The sequence below is a fragment of the Nematolebias whitei genome, chromosome 15, assembly GCF_014905685.2.
Source record: "Nematolebias whitei isolate Nwh7 chromosome 15, NemWhi1, whole genome shotgun sequence".
Taxonomy (NCBI): Eukaryota; Metazoa; Chordata; class Actinopteri; order Cyprinodontiformes; family Rivulidae; genus Nematolebias; species Nematolebias whitei.
Window position 1 is genome coordinate 27038765 of NC_056512.1, and position 8179 is coordinate 27046943.

At 41.9% G+C, this 8179-nt stretch overlaps 1 protein-coding gene across 1 annotated transcript in view; it reads right to left on the reverse strand.

Annotated features, from left to right (window-relative positions):
- Window positions 1-8179, reverse strand: part of mapk8ip3 (mitogen-activated protein kinase 8 interacting protein 3) — a gene marked incomplete in the record, with an annotated part of 43613 nt that overhangs the window by 34004 nt on the left and 1430 nt on the right.

Below are 8179 nucleotides of genomic sequence, written 5' to 3' on the forward strand. Positions count from 1 at the left end.
CCACCCATCCATCCAACCACCCATCCATCCATCCATCCAACCATCCATCCATCCAACCAACCATCCAACCAACCATGAAACCATCCATCCAACCATCAAATTATCCATCCATCCATCCATCCATCTTTCATGGGGTCTACTATCACTTGTACATGCTTGGAAAACCACCCCTAGGGAAACTTTGGGGCATCCTTACCAGATGCACGAACCACCTCAGCTGGTTCCTCTATAGTAGATCGAGGCTGGCTTTGAAAATGCAACATGGCGTCACCAAAAAACATACATTTCAGATTCAAATCTGAACAACAGGAAAATAAACTTTTTCCAGTTTTTCTCATGTTAACAAATTCAACCAAAACAGCAAGTTCACATCATGAGATGATCCTAGCCTAAAACTCTGGAAAGAAGGACGCATTTCTTCACGGTTCTTATTTATGCATAAAATTGTCAGATTATTTGTAATTAAATTTGACTTAAAAAACATATTTTCACAACATGAAGGCAGACATACAGTAATTCCTGCCATTGTCTGATGCATTTTTCTTCTTCTTTTGGCTGCTCCCTTCCTCAGGAGTCACCACAGCAAACTAACTCACATGAAGACTTGGTAATTGTTTTTACGCTGTATGTCCTTCCTGACACAACCACAGACCACTGAGCTACCACAGCCCTCTGTGTGGAGCAGAGAGCTGCTGTATAGGGCGCCCGGGGGAGCAGATGGTGGGGTTAAGGGTCTTTCTCAAGGGCCCAGAGAGGTGCAAACGAAGGTGGAGGCAGGTGTGGGTGTTTCACCTTTCCCAACCACATTTTTGATATTGTCGGTCCGGGGGATTGAACCGGCAACCTTCCAATCACAGGCTCACCTTCTCAATGCAGCTCTGATTTAGAAGCAGCCGACCTAAGCTTCACAAACTAATGTCCTTCAAACTGAGCTCTTCATCTTCTCACCTGAGCTGCTCTGCATTTGTCTGGTTTTCCATCACAACCTGATGTTTTGCTCAAATGTCACAGAAGCAGGATTCAATGTTTGCGTGAACACGGATGAAAACACATAATTGTATAACAATAATTGCGCTTTCAGGATTGTGTTTCAGGTGAATTAACCGTGTACATTTTGTCCAATATAAATAATTCAACAAGTATTCTTGTGCTGAGCAAACGTGGAGCTGATTTCTTCCCTGACAAACCAAAGCTGAGTGCATTAGTGCTCAGCGAGGTCACACTTTCTGCTCTTAAAAAAAAAAAAGAGAGAAAGGTTAAAATTGTATCTGCATTTTTGCATCTTTTAAAAACACTTTGTCGTTATAACATTTTTGAGCACTTGCAGAATTTTAGGCCCCAACACATACAGGTATTTATGTGTAAACTGACTAAATCAATAAAATCACAAGAAATCATGCCGTTAGTCACAGTCAGATAAAACAAAAGCAAAAAGAATCAGAATCAGAATCAACTTTATTGTCATTGCACAGTTAAGTGCAGTAAAAATACATTCCAGTGCAGCCGTCCAACAAGGGTAGACGGAAATGCACGGAGGCTGGAGATTCGTGTGACACGCTGCCCTTAAATTCAAATTCAAATTCAAATTCAAATTCAAAAATACTTTATTAATCCCAGAGGGAAATTATTTTGTTGTTGTAACTCATTATCCTCATGTCATTAAGAGATGTTATAGATGCTGATGGCTGTAGGCAGGAAGGATCTCTTGTAAAGGTCCATCTCACAGTGGATCCTAAGAAACTGGCTGCAGATGCCGTCCGATCCGTCCACCCAGACTCGGCTGGCCTCTTGGTTCCCCTGGACTGTAGGACCGCTTGAATGCTGGGCAGAACTCCTCCCAGAGCGATGGCCACTCCTCCCATAAGTCTGCCGAGCTCCTCCTTGCTGCGGACAGCCAGCTGTAGGTGCCGAGGGACGATTCTGTCCTTTCGCTGTCATGAGCCGTGTTTCCTGCCAGTTCCAGGATCTCAGTGGTCAGGCACTCGAGCACAGCTGGCAGGTAGATGAGAATGCGCCCATAGAACATCTTTTTCAACTCATTTGAGAGTTGGGGCCATAGTTGAGATATTATTTCAGCTTTTGAGATGTTATTCAGCTGCTGTTGTTGTAGAAAACTGCCTTGTTGCCATGGTTACGCATCATAACAAATGTCCAAAACTAAAAAAATCGCTAATAAAATCGCTTGGATAAGAAAAGGGAATTAAAACCGTGAGGAAAGAAGGTATTGAAAAAAGATCTCTCACACGGTGTCCTTGACACACAGGGCACAATGTAAGGAAGCATAAAAACTACCTCAGCACAGGCAACACAGATAGACATAAGACATTTTGCAGTGGGGGGAAGGAGCCAACAAAGGCGGTGAGATGGTCTGTGAACACTGCCAGAAAGTCCCACAGTCCTGATAAAGATGGCACAGTGTCTATCGGCTGGTTCGATTCTGATAAGTGTCCACAGATGTTCTCGGGGTGGGGGGTAGAGCGGGGGCAGAGCAGACCTTCATGATTTACATATCCTCCAGGTGAAATTTGAGATACGATGGTCTACCCAAGGCCAAACAGGGGATCCAGTTTCAGATACACAATTGTTTTGGGACAGGTCAACTCTACTGATTTCCTGTCTGCCTTCATAGTTTCTGCTCGTACACTCAATGTCGAATCCAAACAGCCAAACAGCCAGATTTGTGGTCATTCCGCCGGTCCTTGATTGTAGCCTTCTCCAAGGTCGATTCTTTCATGCCAGCGAGTTCTAGCATCTGAGTCTGAGCACTCGGAGCACGGTGCAATCCTTCATATAAGGCAGGCAGCCTCACAATCGTCAAAACTGCTGCAGACGTCTTCCTAATTTGCCAGGTACCCGCTGATTCCAAAAAGCAGAAACCCTGTTATCATAAATCCAATTACGTATGCATCTTCAACGTCCTCAATGGACGATACAGACAGGCACATCTTCTTCCATTCACCCGAGGAATCCATGATATATCCAGCTGCATGTGTCCCTTCAGGGCATGAGGGTTCTCCTTCACCCCGTCTTCTCATCAAAATTTTATCAATTGCGTTGAGAGACCAGCTGACCAGATCCGTAATAATTTATGATTCAGAAGATGTGTAGAGAGGCTCTGAGATTCACAGGACAAGAACAAAAGCAGGAGGGCGGCAGGAGAGGGAAAGAAACGTCTGTCTTCATCGAGAGCAAGTCAGAAAAAAAATTATTAATTTTTTTTGCTTTGTTTTCATGCTGAAATCTGAACATTTGATGATGAAATGTGACAAAATGGAAAACTTTGCTCATCTTATTTTAATATCTGATCATAGACATTTTGATTTTGGGGCCTAGCGAGAGCTGCTGGCTTTGTTTACTGTGATGTTAAACCCAATAAGTGTGTAATCTGAGCTGCTTTTTGCTCGACACTCCCCGTGTCAACAACAAAAAAAGCCTGTTTTCTTGTTTTCTTCCCCTCCGTCTCATTGTTTCTTCTCCTGCTGTGCTCTCCTCACTCGTCCTGACTTCACTCTTTGCTGCAGCTCAGCCTCATTTCCGTCTCCCTGCTTTTATTTCTCTGTGCTCTCTCTGGGAAGCACAAATGGGTTACAGTGTCACTGCTCCGTGTACTATTGATTTTCTCTCATCTGCGACTTGTAGGACACCGTCCCATCCCCCAACATGGACCTGTTTATTCTCTGTTTTGTGTTCTTTGGTCCTCAAAGGTTCGGGGAACAAAAGTGAAACCCACTTGGTTTGATGTAAAGAAGACTTTAGTATTTGTTAAACAATACAGAAAAAATATTCTGCTTTGAGAGAGAAAATGTGATCCACCAATTATTAAAACATGCAGTCAAGCTAAACCTTTATTGTTGTCATAGACTACGACACATCATGATGTTGTGTTAGTAACACTTTGAAGAATGTGTAATAATGTTTTATTAGTTAATGCCCGAGTGCTTTAATGCATTGCTGCTGCATTTTTTTTTTAAATGACGGGTAAACTCTAAATATATAATATTAGAATTAAGACTGCAGGGTAAGTTTGGAGCAACTGTGGTCATGTTACAGTTTTTATTGGTCAAATAAAGGCTGATGGAACTTAAATAACAATAATCAAACCATATAAAAGTGAAAATTAAAATAAATATTTTAGGCCTTTTTAGAGTGGGAGTTCTGTGGAAAGGTCATGAACAGTTAATATCCTACCTGTTGCAGATAGTTCATTGAACAACCTCAATTTGGAGTTTGATTCTGATCGTATTGATGAGCTAATGGCTAGTCTGAGTGAGACTGAAGGGGCTTGTTTTCTTTTTAAAACAGCTCAAATCCACTAAAAGTTCATAATGGTTCATGACATCCATCCATCCATTATCTTTACCTGCTTCTTCCTTTTCAGGTCATGGGGGTCACTGATGCCCATATCCAGCAGTCACTGTGTGAGAGGCGGGGGACACCCTGGACAGGTCTCCAGTCCATCACAGAGACAATCATTCACTTTCTCACTCACACCTAGGGACAATTTAGAGTTACCAATCAGCCTAACATGCATGTTTTTGGTCTGTGGGAGGAAACTGGAGTACCCAGAGAAAACCCACACATGCACGGAGAGAACATGCAAACTCCACCCAGAAAGGTCCCGGGCCGGGATTTGAAGTGACGACCTTCTCGATGAGAGGCGGCAGCTCTACTGCACCATCGGGCCACCCGTGGTTCATGCAATAATTGTTTGTAAAACAATTGATGGGTAGCTGTAAGAAGAAATAATGGCGGCAGCAGCTAGCTGTAGGCCTGGTACACTTCCTGCTGGAATATCGTATTTCTGCCAGATTAACAACGCAAAGCAAAATTGACAGCAACATGTTTTTTTTAAATAGCATTCATAACGGCAACGTCATTTCTGCAAATAAAGATGTTTTTTAAGACGACAGAAATCCACTCAAACAGCCATGAGCTCATCAGTACAGTCAGAATTAAACTCTTTAAGCTGAGGCTGCTCAAACCTTTCCATAGAACCCCATTTCAAAATATATGAACCATTCATTTAAAGCAAATTATAGAGGATTTTATAGTTTTTAACAATATGTGCTGTACAATTTTTGGCAATACCATAAAAAAAACATGACTCTAACTTTGCAAGTATTTTCTGTAAACTGGTTTAAACTTAACCCTCCTGCTGCCCTTTGGTTAAAATGACCCACGGGCCTATATGTTTTAAAATTAAAGTATTGTGGGCCATTTTGATCCAAGGGCAGCAGGAGGATAAATTGTCGCTTTGCAGTAACATTGACCTACAACTCAGATTTTGTTTCCTTTCTGCTTTATTTGACAAGAAAAATGTTGCTTTAAATTCAGCAGCTAATTATTTAATTTAACAGCTTAAAGTGAAATCTAAAGCAGAACAGGAAGACCAGTAGAAGCAGATGGCCGCTCGTCCTGAGCCTGGTTCTGCTGGAGGTTTCTTCCTGTTTAAAGGGAGTTTTTTCTTTCCACTGTTACCTTTGTGCTTACTCAGGATGAGAAACCGCAACAAAGTGAAGATTCAACACAATCTGCTGGCTTCCTTAGATAGATAACTTTTCCTAATGGGCTTTTTTTAATGTATATGAATGTTTCTGTGCAGTGTCCTGAGACGACTTCTGTTGTAACTTGGAGATATATAAATAAACTGAACTGAATTGAAAGGAGCCACGCTGTCAGCGACCTGCTGAGGCCGCTTTGAGCAGGACGAGGATTCCTGTTGAGTCCCACGGCTGCTGTGACACTGGTTAGATGGGGAAAGTATTTACTGGTTTAATCAGTAACTTTAATACTTTTTATGTTGATTTTTGTGGCTTGCCTCTCTGTTCTTGGTGTCAAGTGTATTTGCTCAAATATAGATTATACAGTGTTTATTAGGTCTAAAGAGATCGTTATCAACACATACGTTATTATCCAGCTTACTTCGTTGTGTGTTTTAGTTTTACCTATCTGGGCTCTGCTCTGTTTGCACTCTCTAGGTGAAACTAAGTGCTTGAAGGCTGAAGCATCTGTGGAAGAAACAACTGAAATAAAATACATCTATCATGCTATAAATCAAGTTAGTACAGACTACACGCAACTACAATTAGATTTTCTATGTGAGTCTTGTTTTTAATGTGGGTTAGCGGTATAGTTCAGCCTACAAACTTCAAAAGAAACAATAAATTAGCATATTAATGGCAAACTATGCTCTTGAACTTGATTAATTTCATAAAGAGAAGTATCTGAGTCAATTATCTTAAGAATTACACAGACCAAACACATGTCCATGACTAACGGCAGCTGTCATTGTGACTGGACAGAGTGCTTGGATTGTGAAAATAATGATAAAAACAAATAAAAATACAGAAACATGTTGCACTTTTTTTGTATTTTAGTACTAAATAATCAAATTAAAGGGAAGTAGATTAAACTGGATGTAGCTTGGAATAAGATTCAAACGTTTGGGTCAGGGCCACAGTGAGGGTCATGAAGCAACAATAAGGACAAAAAAACGTACAAATGATGCTAACAGCATGTTTTTGGCACAAAGACTTCAGCTGTTGTTTGGGCTGGTCACAGTCACTGTATCTCTCCGTTTCTACACTTTATTCAGTGATAGTTGTGAAAGTCTCTGCTGCCGTTAGTTTGCAGGTCAGAAGCTGAAACTTTTTGGACCCACTGAGATGCAGAGCAGACACACAACGGGCCTGTTAGCCTGGTCTGTAGCAGTTTTATCCATGCGGACAAACCCACTCCAGAAAAAGCTGTGATGTTGTGTGAAATGCAAAAAAGAACAGAATGTAAGGATTTGCAGATTTCACAAGACCCATATTTCTACTCACAATGAAACACAGCGAATATAATAAACGTTTAGTCTGAGAAAATTCACCACTTTAAAGGAAAAAAAAAAGAGTGAATTCTGAATTGGCAGCAGCACATCGCAAAACAACTGGGAGGGAGCGACAAAAGCTGGTAAGAGTGAATGAGTAAGAAACAATTAAAGGATCATTTTTGCAGCAATTTATAAAGGACACTGGATTAAAAAGAATATTTTAGAGTTGAATCTTTCAGAAATAAAAATGGGCAGTCTGTGAAAAACTGTCTAAAAATCGTGGAACTATTTCAGAATCATGTTCCTCGTAGGAAAATTGTGACGACTTTTAACACCCCATGACCTTCAGCTCATATTCGAAGGTTTATAAAAATCTTTCTGAAGGAATGGGGTGCACTTTGACTCTGGCATGGGCAGCTTACACATCTGGACACGCATAGAAAAGTAAGCACAGGTTTTAGAATAACCAACGTATGTTGCTTCCATCTAGACATATTTTTCAGGGAAGTCTGATTATTTCAGCAAGACGATGAATCCTCATGGCTTCAAACAGCCCGGGGGCTGAACTGACCGGCCTGCAGTCCAAACTTCTGACCAGCTGAAAATATTTTAAGCATTATGACATGAAAAATCTTGCAAAATGCCTGTTGAATATTTAAAAACCTTACCAGTCAAGAATTGGATGGTATTCTTCTCCTAAACCTGCTGCAGCTGTTCTCAGAAATGTTGACAGACAGAGGGGGCACTCCTCAGTGGTTCATGACCCTGGCTGCCACAACTATTGGTTTGAGACATCATACTGAACATACCAGATTTTTTTTTGTCCAAACAAATGGCACAACTTCTTAGCTTCATTGTGCAAAAAAGCGGAAATAAAACTTGCAATTCTGTTTTAATTTAAATTGTGCCCAACACTTTCAAAACTGAGGTTGTAGAACGTGCAGCTACTTGAGTCCAAAAACTTTTAAAATACAACCAAAGGTTTTTGCACAGTGACTGCTCAAGGCTTACTTTCTGCTCTGCAGTTTTTGTCTGCCTGTCTTATAGGCCTGCTAACAGGGAGTGACAGCCACAGATGTGTGGTTACCATGGTGCCCACAATGAGCCACTGGCAGCAGCTTGAACGTCTCCATTTGCCAACAGACACCCCTCCACCCCCCACCCCCAACTAACTATAGGACTTCAGGCCTGAGTCACAGGAAGCTGGACGTGATGCTGCGGGTCTGCTGCTGCTGCTGCTGCTGCTGATGATGATGATGATGATGGAGGGGGGGGGGGGGGGGGTCCCCCCCCCCCCCCCCCCCTCCCCCGCGAGTTTGCGGATCCCCTGCTGCGGCAGGTGCTCCACTGTGTCCTCCTTCACCC